Source organism: Palaemon carinicauda, chromosome 16, assembly GCF_036898095.1.
Source record: "Palaemon carinicauda isolate YSFRI2023 chromosome 16, ASM3689809v2, whole genome shotgun sequence".
NCBI classification, from domain to species: Eukaryota; Metazoa; Arthropoda; class Malacostraca; order Decapoda; family Palaemonidae; genus Palaemon; species Palaemon carinicauda.
Window position 1 is genome coordinate 61,246,824 of NC_090740.1, and position 15,000 is coordinate 61,261,823.

The 15,000-nt window shown below is 33.0% G+C and overlaps 1 protein-coding gene across 7 annotated transcripts in view; it reads left to right on the forward strand.

The window, feature by feature from the left end:
- The window catches only part of LOC137655741 (uncharacterized), a 1,545,462-nt gene that overhangs the window by 1,281,729 nt on the left and 248,733 nt on the right, over positions 1–15,000 (forward strand). The gene's annotated exons all lie outside the window — the stretch shown is intronic.

Below are 15,000 nucleotides of genomic sequence, written 5' to 3' on the forward strand. Positions count from 1 at the left end.
AGCGTGCGTATGCATTACGGTGCATCCGAGGATAAAGGAAATTCTAGAAGCCTTCGTGATCTGGCTGATAAAGTCCGCGATCATCGAGTTTTTCTTTGTCGTGCGTTGTGGGGATGGGAAGGCTTTCTTTGAGCGCGTATGTGTCTGTCTGTTTGTGATATTTTGTTGAGTCCATTGTTTGGCATTTTAGCTATACTACATATTGAATTGATTTTATAAAGGGTTATGTAGTGGTTTAGTTGGTGGATTTATAAGATTAATTCTTTAATCATGTTTGTCTTATCTTAAGACAATTGTTTCACTTTCTTTGTGCGGGTGTGTTGAAAGAGCAGTTATTCGTTTTGAAATCTTTTGGGAATAGCATTATCTCCATTGTGTAGCTTGTTATTGTTGGATTGGTTTTTTTTTTCACGTAGATTGTATTTATCTGGTGCTTAAAGAGATAAGAATATATTTTTGCAGGAATTTATTAGTTTTATTCACGGTAAATGATAGTGATTGCTTTTATTTCTTTTACATGTTTATGGACATTGCTTAGGTAAGCCTATTCTGTGGTGGTATAGTGAAGCATATTGTATTTTTACGTGACGTGTTTATTAGATTGCTCCATTATTTTATGTTGATTTGTTGAGTTTGGTGATTTTGAAGGAACGTGTTAGTGTCATTTGTATTGATTTACAACAATTTATTTACTTGGTATCTCTTTCAAGTTCTTTTGGGATGCTTTAGTTTCTTTATGTTGAATTTAGCGTAGAGTTCATTTTCTAAGTGACATTTTGTAGGTGAGGTCATTATCTTGTGTCAATTTGTATGATAAATGTACTTTGGTTTAGGCAGTTTTTGAGGATCGGAAGGAGCGTTGTTATGCTTCATCTCTATTATGGTTTGCGTGACAAAATGGGTTTTTGTGGTGAGCTGCAGACTGGTTGAATCTCTTTGTATAGCTTTGCGAAGATGGATTAGTTTTATATTTAATTTGACTGCACAATGGAGAGAATTTATTATTTTTCATAAGTTCTCGTGGAGTAGTTGGGGTTTTGGTATATAATTTTATTTATAATTACCAGCAATCGCTGTTTTTTACCTGCCTGTGAATTGAATTGGTTTTTATGCGGGTTGATTTACTTGCATCGATTAGTTTGCTTTATATCATAATGTAAAAATGAGTTATTTTCCTATTTATGGTTTGTGGAAAACCTTTAGTTTATATTTTTCTTGGTTATTGGGTATGAGTTTGCTCCCTGTAATTGTTACGTGGAGATGAATTGTACCTCAGGGAAATGGATCGCTCTGCATTATGCGGAGAAGGGTCGGTTTCATTTATGGGCTTTGGGTGTTGATGTCGGATTTATCTTTCTTTGTTTTGACATCTGGGTATGAACTGTTTTTTTAGATGTATTAAATTTGTGTGTGTGTGTGTTCTTTCTAAAAATTTTTAGATTTCTTTCAATGTTTAAATGGGTATGTTTCTTATTTCGTTTAAATTGTAATCACGTAATATTAGCTCGTTTTCCCTATGGTAATGTGGTAAAAAAAAAAATGGTTTCTAGTTTTGCTTAACGAGGACTATAATTTTCGTTTGATGGTAGGTCATAGTGAGTTGGCTTTTTTCTTAATAAGTTGTTCTTCTTAATCTTTTTTTTTTTTTTTTTTTTTTATTTACCGTGGGATTTCTGCTTCGGTGGTTTATGGGAAGTGTATTGTTATATCTCAGAAAAACTCAATGGTGTTCTTTTTTTTTATCATTGGAAATAATTGGATTATTTTGTGATGAGTTACGAGAGAAGTTTGACCTGTGGTACGAAAATGTTTAATTTTATTGGTTCGTTGAAATATGTAGGTTTTATTTGCAGTGGAATGCGGGAAGGGTTTCGTTTCCCCTGCAGTTTTGGGAGGAGTGTTGGATGCTCGGCGTTCTATTTTGTCCAAGTATATTCTTTGATTTTTATTTTGGCAGATAAAAGTAACAGCAATTACATATTTTAAACTATAATTGTAATACACGCACACACATGGATATATATATATATATATATATATATGTATATATATATATATATATATATATGTATATGGAGGTATGAACCTTAGGTTATATTTTAAAATTGTAATCTTTTAAATATGAATCAATAAGGGTAATAACAAACCCATGTTGTAGAGATACACACACACACACACACACACATATATATATATATATATATATATAAGTGTGTATGTGTGTGCGTGTGTATACATGTATGCATATATAAATATTAATATACATAAGTTATATACTGCATGCGTGTGTAGATGTGTGCATGCATTTATATATTTTTTCATTTGACAACTATCTGCGACATCCTTGACAATGGGAAAAATTTTCTATAGTATACTAGTTTTGTTTCTACTATTTCTTGAGCTTTTTCCTCTAATGAAATAACATCATATTGCCTATTGATGATTCGAGGAAATTTGGGCGCTCGGCAGTTTGTTCCCTTTTTCCCTTCATTTATAAAATATTTTTCTTTTATAATAAGAATAACTTCAAGCGTCCCATCAGCATTTGTATATCCCTTTTATCTCGTAAATGAAATGTCATGCTACGTGTATATCCTTATTTCTGGTGATGTATTTGCAAAATAGGTTTCGCATCGCAGCCATTGTGCCTTACGAAGTCAAAAGGAAAATGTAACGACAAGGAGGAAGAATAAGAGATGACGAAGAGAGGAGAAGGAGGTGTTGGTGGTACAAAGGGACTGGAGTGGGTGGGGGTGTTGGAGTTGAATTAGGTGGGGGGGGGGGACTGGTAAGGGGCTACTTGAAAAGATTTGGATTCAGAGGAGTTCACATTTTGCATAAGTGACAGTGAGAGAGAAAAATATTCGATACACATTTCACTGATGTAGCTGTTTGGATCTTTTAAGATACAGTGCCGTTGCAGTAAAATTCTCTTGATTTGTATTATTATTATTGTTATTATTATTATTATTATTATTATTATTATTATTAATAGCTAAACTGCAACCCTAGTTGGAAAAGCAAATGCTATATTTCCAATGGCTCCAACAGGTAAAAATAGCCCAGTGAGGAAAGAACATCAAATTGAATTTTTGAATAAAAAGGATTAGACCCTCACCTAAAGCTCAATTTACTGCATATGAAATAGTTATGATAAAAATGATGATAATGATAATATAGTCGAGTTAAAAGGAGGATCATCAGTACACCGTTTGTAACTAATTCGTCTTTAGGACTTTTCGTTGTTGCATTCATTAAATTTTTCTTAGTGAAACTGCTTCCAGCTTTTTGATTGGCCTTCCACTAATGAACACAATAAAACATCGCCGTCATTTATCATGAAAGGATTTTTTCCCTTCTGTTTACTCACGAAGAAGCTTTCCTCCACCTGAAATGATTATTCAGTATTATTGTTGGTCTTCATTTTCTCAGCTTAGCTTGGCTGATTTAGGTATTAATTGGTCCGTCTCTTTAATCTTGCATTCATTAACCAAAATCTTTGTCTTTCCGAAATTGCCCTTTTCAATGAGGGAAGTTTTCTTCAAGTGAGTTAATAAACAGAGATCTTGTTAACTTTTAGTTTAGTTATTAGACTTTTCCCATAAAAGGCTAATTGGATTTGAATCAGAATTATGGACATTTTATTTCATACCAGAACCTTGTACTGATCATGATTCCTGTCTCTGCACGAGTTCCGAGAGACCTCCTTGGAGAGCGAATAAATTTGACCGCGCACAAAGTACATAAAGAAATGTCCATTAGTGTAAACTTTTCAGCAGAATAACTTTCAAAATGGTCTATTAATTTTAATTGCATAAACGTTTTACATACAAGTGTACTGGTGTTTCAAAGAACAAAAACAATACACAAAATATAATATAGCAAATAAATTCCAAATTCCATTACGCGTCATTGTTCTTCTCTCTCTCTCTCTCTCTCTCTCTCTCTCTCTCTCTCTCTCTCTTTGTCTACGTATAACCTTGCTAGTGAGCCTTATTCAAGTGTTCTTCTGTATTGCTACTAGGTCTGTCCTCATTGTTTTATTATTTCTTGCATACTTATTATGTATTCATGATTGTTTAGTAAAATTATATTAGAATCCATTAATCAACTAGTATATTATGCTATAGTCGCTCTCTCTCTCTCTCTCTCTCTCTCTCTCTCTCTCTCTCTCGTGCGAGGCAATTAGTTATTTCCGCCTTGTTGTCATGTTTTCCGCCCAACACAAAACCTGTCGTGCCTCTTACTTTGACATACTTACCAAAGAACTAATATAGCTTTTTTTATTACATGATGGAGCTCGCTCATCAACCAAGCGAGTGGACGTCCTTCATAATTTCCTTCGGTATTGCAATTGAGGAAGCAAGAGTCTCTCTCTCTCTCTCTCTCTCTCTCTCTCTCTCTCTCTCTCTTGAATTGTCGGGAAGGTATGTCAAGGCATGTCATACCAAGCCCTTGTTATTTCGCTGATGCTTTGTGGCATTTATGATGTTTCTTCGTTTCTTACATAGAGTCGCTTCCGGACATTTGGTTCATTGGTGGAGGCTTTTGACATAAGGAAAGACATTCCTACCCAAAAAACATGAATGAAACAAAGAGAGAGAGAGAGAGAGAGAGAGAGAGAGAGAGAGAGAGAGAGAGGTTTGTACTAATTTAATTTACTCATAACCTTAATTTAATGCTTTTCGTTTAATCTTTAAAACGTTTTTGAGATGAAACATATTTTCGTTTAACAGCTTCTAATACCAATTAAATTATAAAAGGGTCGTTGCATTCGCATTATTTAGAGCGAACGGAACCTTGTTGTTGTCACCATGCTTACATATATTTAGTGTAGGAAAGCATATTCTCTTATTTCGTCATTCCTACTTCTCTGCATAAAAGCTGGATAACTTTAACATCAGTGCAAATATGGGGATAAATGTGTAAGATATAGGCCTCCTTTGATTGTATTTAATGATAATGACTATTCGTTTACTCAAGACTGAAAGTGAAGAAGGACTAATATCTGAATGTCTATATTAAATATCTACAGAAATAAGTACTATGTCATACTTCTCGTTAAAAATGTTTTACAATGATATAAAAACAGTATGAAAATATGTATATTTTTCCATCTCTCAATCAATCACCGGTCTGTTTAGGGAAAATAATGCTACCAAACTTAACATTATAATATTTTATTCATTTGCTGTTTTTCAATGGCAACCTTTGTCAGATGTGTATATATATATATATATATATATGTGTGTGTGTGTGTGTGTGTGTGTGTATATGTGTGTGTTTGTGTCAATGTACTTTGTATGTAGTCGAGTTTATAAATATCCTTTCGTGTGATATGAAAATATTTATTAGGTAATTCCCACATAAGACTGTTACTACATAATTCACTCAAATTGGGTGATTCTCTCTCTCTCTCTCTCTCTCTCTCTCTCTCTCTCTCTCTCTCTCTCTCGTTTCATAACCCAAATGAATCAAATGTTGTGAAAAAATAATTTGAAAATTAAGGTTAACCCTATAGAAATAACGCCCCTACAAAGATATGTGATAAAAAGTACCTGAATAGACTCTTGAGATTCAGCCATCGTTATTGTTTGAAGGTTCTCAAGATAGCCCTTGACGGAAAGAGCCCTAAGATAAACTCGCTATAGGGCATTCTTTCTGCGTGTATAGAAGTGTATATGCGTGTATATTTATATATAAAGGTATGATCATTGGAGCGAATGAGAAAACGAGAGAGAGAGAAAAAAAATCGCTAGCATCTTAAAGTCATTATAGAATTGGTTCAATGAAGTAGGTTTTATATCCTCACCGGTTTCAAGTATTTATAATTATACCAATATGAATGCTAAAGTGTATGCGTACTTTTTTATGTCTTCGGTAGGTGTTTTCATTATAACAGTAATTAAGAATAAGTTATTTTGTAGTGAAGAAAATCATTTTATGTTGTAAGCAAAGCTCGTTGTCTCATTGGTTTCCTGAAATTGTGCTAAAATCAAGAGATATTATTTCCAGGGGCTTCCTAATTAGATAGCAATAGTTTGGTTCTCATTATATAATATTCACTCATGCAATAATATCATTGAGTTTTAAAAAGATTTTAGAAGTTGAATACATTTCTACCACAAACCGTGTGTGTAACAATATAATTTTTCATCTTTAGAGCTTTTTCCAATGCATCATAAATTATGAGTCTTAGTTAGATAATAGAATACTAATTTTGGGTTCAGAATTGTTCAATTGAAAGATCATGATATAATTGGTTTTGAAAATTAAGCCTTTTGTATAACTAACTAAACAATCAGTTTCCAATAATTACAATTTTAACGCATCCGTTAAGAAATAGAAGCTTTAGAGTGACTAAAGCTACTAATGAATACAAATATCCTTGAAGTTTCATGCAATAGATTAACTATTGAGTATCGAAAAAGACTAAAAACAAATTGAGCCTTTTACAATACTGGAGACTTTTGTCTTTAATGATGTACACAACTTCTAACTCAGTATTAATCGAAGAATTTCCCCACGGAATTTATAGCCGTGAGTCTACAATCTTAATTCAAAGAAAGTATAGACTTTGGCTTGCAAATGTATTCTTCATAAGTACAAAGGCAATAAGTGTAATTCATCCTTCCAAAAGTGATCGTCATCACTTTCCATCCATACAATAGAATGAATTTGACAAATATTGCGTAGAATCTGAATTGCAAATTACCAGCCGACAAGGATAGTCTATTAAGTTTTTGACCTCTGAATAATTATGTAGATGTGTGAGTTCAACTACAAATGAAAAGGAGTTGAGCATAGACACCTGCAGATTATTGTTGTTCAAACTTGTTCGTAGCATCAGAATTCTTTCCCTGGTTTCGTTTCCCGCAATTTTCTTACCTTCCCTCACAAAGCGATTACTTATCGGTGTTTCTAATGCGGCTCCCACTATCCGGCATACAATACCACCTATTTACATACTTTACACCCAGTATAGTAGTTTGCATTGCTTGTAGCTTTCATTTTCAATAAATAAATAATAAAGTATCGGAAACGTACTGGTAAGTGTCACGGCTAAATGCCCCAGATGTCAGGAATCGTCCTCATGCGAGAAAATTTTACAGTAACAAATTCCCCTTCTCATTTAAAAACCGTTTGAAATTTACAATAGTAAATCACAAGGTTGCATTTCGTACAATCATGTATGCTATGCACAATGCTTCAACGTAAGCTGTATAGTGTACACTCGATAATATACGTACATATACTATATATATATATATATATATGCATACATATGCTGTGTATATATATACTATATATATACATACATATGCAGTGTGTATATATAGTATATTATATATATGATATATATATATATATATATACATATATATATTATATATATATATGTATATATATATATATATAAGATAGATAAGTCGGTTTTGCTATCAATATCACCTTTGTGGAAAATAAAGTATATATATATATATATATATGTACAGTATACCTATACATGTACAATATATTATAATATATATATATATAGATAGATAGATAGATAGATAGATAGATAGATAGATACTGTATATATATATATATATATACATATATATATGTATATATATACATATATATGCATATATATATGTATATATATATTTATATAATATATATATATATATATATAAACGCGTAGGTGTGTGTATTCTTATGCATGTACATATGAGTTTATATACTGTATATGGATATGATTATACATAAATATCTATAAGATAAATATATATATATATTATATATATATATTGTAATTCCATATAGATATGTATATTTTAAACAAGTTGACTTTTCGCGAAAGGTATTATTGGTACCATCCTCACTTTCCTAACCAGGGGTCCAAGGTCTGAACAATGTTCCAGGCCACACTTGAGGGAACGCTTTTAAAATCCCATTGTACATCGCGACCAAATCAGTGAATTATGTGTATCTGTGTATATGTTTCTTCAAGTATTTGTGTGGGCGCGTGTATATATCCAGGTAAACAGAGAGAAAAATAATTCTCGTTACCAAGGTCATTGTTGTCCACATTGTAAACCTGGTGCTATATCTTTAAGACTTCTTTCGAGCAGAAGGCCGCTTCACATCTTTCTTTTTGCCTTTCCTTTATCGTTCCTTTCCCCTTATATTTTCTTTAACAGAAACTTGAAAGAACTTTATGACATACCTAACGGTTTCTGCAAAGCCTCTAAAGTCATTGCAAGAACAATTGCCTCAATCAAATCTGTGCACCTACACCTCTCACAGAGAGAGAGAGAGAGAGAGAGAGAGAGAGAGAGAGAGAGTGGAGAAGGAAATCTTCTGAGGGAAAAGCTTATACAGCATGACAGACATCGAGAACAATTTGAGAGATAGTTAAGGAGGAAGGTAGAAACATTGTTTGCAAGTTAAGGTTAGCTGAAGGAAGTTTAAAGAAAATGACAGTTGAAAGTATGAGAAAAAGATATACTTTTGTAAGAAAATTTTTTTTCGAAAGATATAAAAATTAAGCTCACTTGTTAAAGGAAATGTGCAAGTAGTATGCGAGAATGAAAATGGGAGCTACTACTCATAAGAGAAATAGAAAGATTTTATCAATGATAGAGAAGGGTTAGCGGGGAGAAACGAAAAGACTAAAAATTAGTGACTGAATAAAAGAAGCTTGAGAGATAGGGAGAGAAATAGATTGTTTTGATTCTTTGAGAACTATAAAATTTGAGAATATATCTTTATGAGAAAGTGAAAGACATGACAGTCTTTCGAGGAAACGAGAGACGATTTTTGTGATAGCGTAAAGAGATTTTGATCAAGCTGTAGAAAATATCCTAGAAGGAAAGATGGGGCGAGATTGCTTAAGATAGAAAAGGGGTTGAGAAGATAAATGTCAAATTTGATGAAAAACTATATATTTACAGTTTTTTAGTTAAATATTAAATTCATTTGGAAGAAAAAGCTAAACCTCGTTAGAGTAAGGAAATCAAGAGAAAGGAATGTTTCAGAATAGAATCTCAAGAAAGGGAGATGAGAAAGATACAATAAAAGAAAAGGCTTGTGAGATGTAGAACCTTTTAAGGAAGGGCGAAAAAGAAAGTTTGAAATAGAAACATAGAATGGGGAAAAGAAGAAAACAAAAGAGTAAAACGCAACAGAGAAAGAGAGATAAATATCCTATGTTATATGTAGGTTAAATTTATGTATGTTATGTTATAGGACCCGCGAAAATGGTTTATTTTGAGATATTAATTTTAAGATAAAATCATTGTAATGATTCATAAATCAAAGGTATTGTTCTATTATTTCTAGAAAAAGAGCTTCTGGAAATTTCTCGTCATTGGTTGACGTTTCCAGTTTTCCATATTACGTAATATAGTTGACCCTAGGACTTCTGAAATTTTATAGAAAACGGTCTAGTGTGTTTATAAAAGACGGCCGGTACATTTTAGTCAGAAACATTTTGTAAACATTTCTGTGACATGGTGGAGAGATGGCTTGGGCTCTGATCATTAGTATATATATGGTTATTCTCTAAGGCATTAGCCTGTCTCTAGGACATTGTCACTGTCCATTACCCCTGCCATTCATGAGCGACCTTTAAAACGTGTTGCGACGCTGTAAACCCTGTCTAGACGCTGTACGTATTTACTTCCCTTTTTTTACAAAGCTGCTGATGGTAGAAGAAAGCAAGGAAATTTTGGAAGATCAAATGCAGATCAGCAGCTGTGTTCCTGATTATCATCTTTTATATTTGAAACTATGTCTTGGAAACTCTTTGAACGTCGTCATCTGAGTTTCACCTCATAGAGATATAAATCTCAGGGCTGTATTATTTCACAAATTTTTACAAATTATAATTTTATGAATCTTGTAAAAAAGTATAAAACATTTTCTTTGATCTTAGAATAGTAATTGCTATATGTTTGCTGGCTATTGTTTTATTTCCTTGTTGCTGTTATGCAATTTTCTATTCTAAATAAATTAAGAAGAGAATAAAACATTAAAGTAGATTTTACACTATCCGCGTTTTGATACAACTGACTGTAACATCCTGTTTAAAAAGAAATGAAAGTTTTGGAAGGAAAGTGTTCGTAAACAGGGAATTGGAAGTTTCTGTAGAAATATGTACAGGTGAGAGAGAAATTGAAAGAGAGAGAGGAAGTTCCTGATAGACATAGAGAGGGCTTACGAGAAAGGAATGGTCCAATTGCAAAGTGGAAATGAAAGGAGGAAATGAAAGAATGCTTTGGTGACAGAGAGAGAGAGAGAGAGAGAGAGAGAGAGAGAGAGAGAGAATTATCATTTATGCTAAAGTGATCCATCATTTCACAACCCTCGCCTCTCTTCCACCCCCACACACAAGGGAAAAAGATGAATGATAATATCCTTTTTCGTCTGAACACTTGCCTGCTGTCGTGTTCTAACGATCTCCATTGAGAAGGCAATTAACAATATATATTAAGTTATGCTAATGAAGCTAATTAGAGCAGCATTGGATTCATTACGTTTTCGTATCGCACACATCTTCCATAATGCAGACGGAGGGAGTTTGTTTACGAAGAAATCAGGTTTTCAGGAAGAGATCGCTCGATCAGCAGACCGGTTTTACGAGTTTGCAGACGATAAATTAGATTTTCTCTTAAATGATCGCTCAATCGGGACTCCATCTCTCCTCCCATCTCTATACATTTCTGAATTGCAGTCCGATGCATCTAATTAATAAGGTAGGGCTTGTCTTATATTGGTATCTTCATCAGTCTCTGCATATCGGAGTATCTTATTAATTATATATTTGAATTTGCTTGCGTATATATACATGCACTTATATATGTGTATATAGTATATATGTATGTGTAGATTTAATCGTATATATATATATATATATATATACAGTATATATATATATATATATATATATACAGTAAATATATAGAGAGTTTAGTTTAGCAAAATAAAACAGGTATACCAAGCTAAATGATGAAATGGAATCAAGTACAGAAGAAATGAACAGTAATTTAACAAAAGATAAGAGATAAGTGGAAAAGTTCTTAAAAAATATCAAGGAAAACTATCAGAAAAGACTAAAAGCCTAATAAACAAAAGATTGGAAATGAGTATGAAATCCAAGAGAAATGAAATAAAAATAGCAAAACTACCCGAAAAAATAAATAACCTTAAAAACCCAAATATTCGTAAGCACAATTGAGTAAACACTGAAGATAGAAAAAAAATGATAAGAATACTTGGAACAGGGCGCCAACAGATGTTTGCTTTAAAGGGTGAAAATGGAAATATTATCAACAATAGAGATGAAATTATAAAAATTGCAGAGGATTTTTATGCAATGTTCTATAGTAGTGTTATAAGAAAAACTTTCCCAATAGAAATAATGACACACCTGAGTTGGAAACAAATATCAAAAGTCATGAAAAGAGGCAAAGCAGCTGAAGATGGCCCGGCAATTGATTCAATAATAGATGGAGGATATTTCATAGTAGTAAAACTTGCTGAACTGTACACAAAATGTTTGTAAGATTGGCAAAACTATATCTTCATACTAATTCAAACAAAGAAGACACGAAAGATTTGAAAAAATACCGCCTAATACGTTTATTCTCATTAATATATAAACTATTTACAGAGATCATACAAGGTCGAATAGAAAGTCAGCTAGACGTTAATGAATCAAGAGAACATGGAGGCTTTAGAAGCTGGTATTCAACAACTAACCATATCCATGTAATTAAACAGCTAATGGAAAAAACAATAGATTATGACAAACTACAATGTATGGCATTTATAGACTATGGGAAAGCTTCTGATTCTGTCAAAAGTTCAACAGTAATGAAAGCCCTTCAAAAACAAGGAATTGGTGAATCTTATGTTGCATCACTTCAAGATATCTATACAGGAAGTACAGCAATCCTAAAACTACATTTTTGATTGAGAAAGGACTTAGACAGGGAGAACACCACCCCCCCCCACCCCACATCACTACTAAATTGTTCACAGTATGCTTAGACATTTTTAAGAGTTTAAATTGGTAAAATTTAGTAATTAAGATACCTTCAAAACTTACGATTTTCAGGTGAGTGACATAGTTCTTTTTAGTGAATCTTGAGAGGAGTTGCAAAAGATGATAGAAGATTTCAATAGAGAAAGCAGAAATATAGGACTGAATATGAATGAGTAAAAACTAAAATAATGTTCAATGAACATGCAGTGATTAAGCTCTAGAGATTGTTAATGTTTGGACAGACAGTAAGCGTTTCCCTAGGACATGAGACCGAAATTTGAAAAAAAAAATGATAAGCATTGGATGGAGAGCTTTTGTTAAACAAATGGTATTATGAAAATTAAAGTGCCACTTTCTCTGAAAAGAAAAGTATTTGATCGGATGGTCCTACCAGTATCAACCTATGTATCAGATATTTGAAATCTTAGTAAAGCTTTAGAACATAGCTCAAAGAGTTATGGAAAGAAACCGAAAAGGGCAACATTGGTTCGAGAGCTATCTAAATTAGAGGATATTCTAACAACAGGTAAGAAAAAATTAATTTACATCTGCAGGACATATAATGAGAATGGCAAATAACGGGTGAACATTAAAACTAACGGAATGGGTCCCTAGAGATTGCAAACGAAACAGGAGAAAAAAGAAAGGACGATAGATTGATAAGCTAAGAAAACTTGTGGATATAGACTGGTATAAAAAGGCCATAAACAGACACGAGTAGAAGGATATGTCTGAGGCCTTCATCTTCCAGTGGACTGGCTACGGGTGATGATGATTATGGTATTATATATATATATATATATATATATGTATATATATATATATATATATATATTATATATATATATAATATATATATATATTATATATACAGTATGTATATGTATATACATACATACATACATACATACATACATATATATATATATATATATACTGTATATATTGTACGTCGTTCCCTTTTGTCACTGACACATCTGAATTCTAATGACCCTGGCAATTATATGAGAAAAAACGTGTCCGTCTTCATGTAGTTTGAACGTGCGTTAAATGCTAATGGTAATCCATTACCGACTACGATACGTTAGAAGGTACATGAGTGCTAAGTATGTTACTATCCCAGAAGTGTCTAAATCATATTTCATTGAAAACTTCTTCTCTCCCCATTTAATGTCAATGGTCATGTAACTGGCAATGAAATGAGAGAATAAGCTTTATAATCCCCCAAGCTGTTTGACTTCCTCCTATTCAAGATGCCTAGGGCATAAAAGGACATAGCATTACTGACCATGATTCCACATTTCGGAAAAAAAAAGAATTCATCCCTTTATCATGTGAGGGAAAGTAACTCATTGTCGAAAACTATTTTAGCCCAAACGTAAAGTTCAGATCTAAGGCTATTTTGTATATTATTTAAAGTACTTTTTTTTCATTGCATTCTAATGCCAGTGTTTCTTTGCCTTTTTCATGTTATTTATTATTAGTGTCTCTCCCTTCTATCAAGCACTGACTGAATATATGCAATCCTTTTTCATGACCCAAAAAACGACCTTCTTTCACATTTCCCTTTAGTGTGACACTGATAGAATCCGCTTGTTTTCAAGTCGTTGTCATACGCCTTAACTTTGGGCACCTTCCTCCTTTAGTGGGCTTTAACTTCTTGGTCTCATGCAGGTCATTTGCAGTTTCCTTATTTCGTATTAGTTTTTCCGAAAAAGCGCTCTCTCTCTCTCTCTCTCTCTCTCTCTCTCTCTCTCTCTCTCTCTTTACTGCTAGAATAGAAGAAGTTAAGGACCTTGACTACTGGGAAAGTCCGTGAGTGAAGGACATTCGTATTTTGTGCTGGTACCTGTAGATTTAGCTCATCAGTATAGCCCAAACTGATGGTGACAGGCTTAATTCGTCAATTTAGAGAGTAGAATATTAAATCAGTAAAGAGGCGAAGGAGAAGTATTAGGGTATTGCACTTAATGTATGCAAATGATATACAGCTCGAGAACCTTCTGCCTTGATGAAATATACCTTCGTCACATATCAATCAGAATTTTTCTGGAATAGTTGGTTCTCTCTCTCTCTCTCTCTCTCTCTCTCTCTCTCTCTCTCTCTCTCTCTCTCTCTCTCTAAGAACTCCTACTAAATTAATTGTGTTTTTGTTTGAGACCTAAAATTGAATTAAGCAATCTAGAAACCTTTTGAAAAAATTTCGGCTCTAATATTTCGACTGCAGTATTCATTTTGTTCAACCTAATCTCTATTTAAAATCATGAAAAGATATACTCCCGCATTTAAAAGCACTTCGATGTTTGAACCAGATTTCTCGTAAGATGTAGTTTTGAGGTAAAAGGATCATTTATGCAACGTTTTCATTCAAGTCACTGTTCCAGTTTTAGTTTTATAGGTTCATTTAGGTATCATCTTTAATTAGCTTTCTCCCAAAGATTTCTTTCACTAACTTGATTAAACTCTATTCAGTTTTACCTACATTAACGAAATTTAAGGAGATATGTGCTCTCATAGTTTAATAAAGTTGTTGAATTGATTTCAACGAAACTTTAAAATTCCTGGGGAGGGAGGCATGCATGAAGTATACTGTATCTGGACAAAAATCCACGTGTTATTATTATTATTATCATTAGTAGTAGTAGTAGTGGTAGTAGTAGTAGTAGTAGTAGTAGTAGTAGTAGTAGTAGTATTTCATTAAGGGCCGTGTTTATCAATCTGCGAAGTAATTACAATCCTACAAAAGGCTTTTGGTTATCAAAACAGATGGCCAATTTAAATTACACTTTCTAAAAATCCATTATTGGCTATGCACGGTGCAGTCTCGTTTCTTTACAAAAGGCATTCAAATAATTGAAGTCTAATTTGTCATGCCCATGCAGGCGGACCATTCGGATTTGTCATGAATATTAACTTTCATCTATTTCCGTGATAAGAGTGTGACAACGGTCAACCACAGTTCG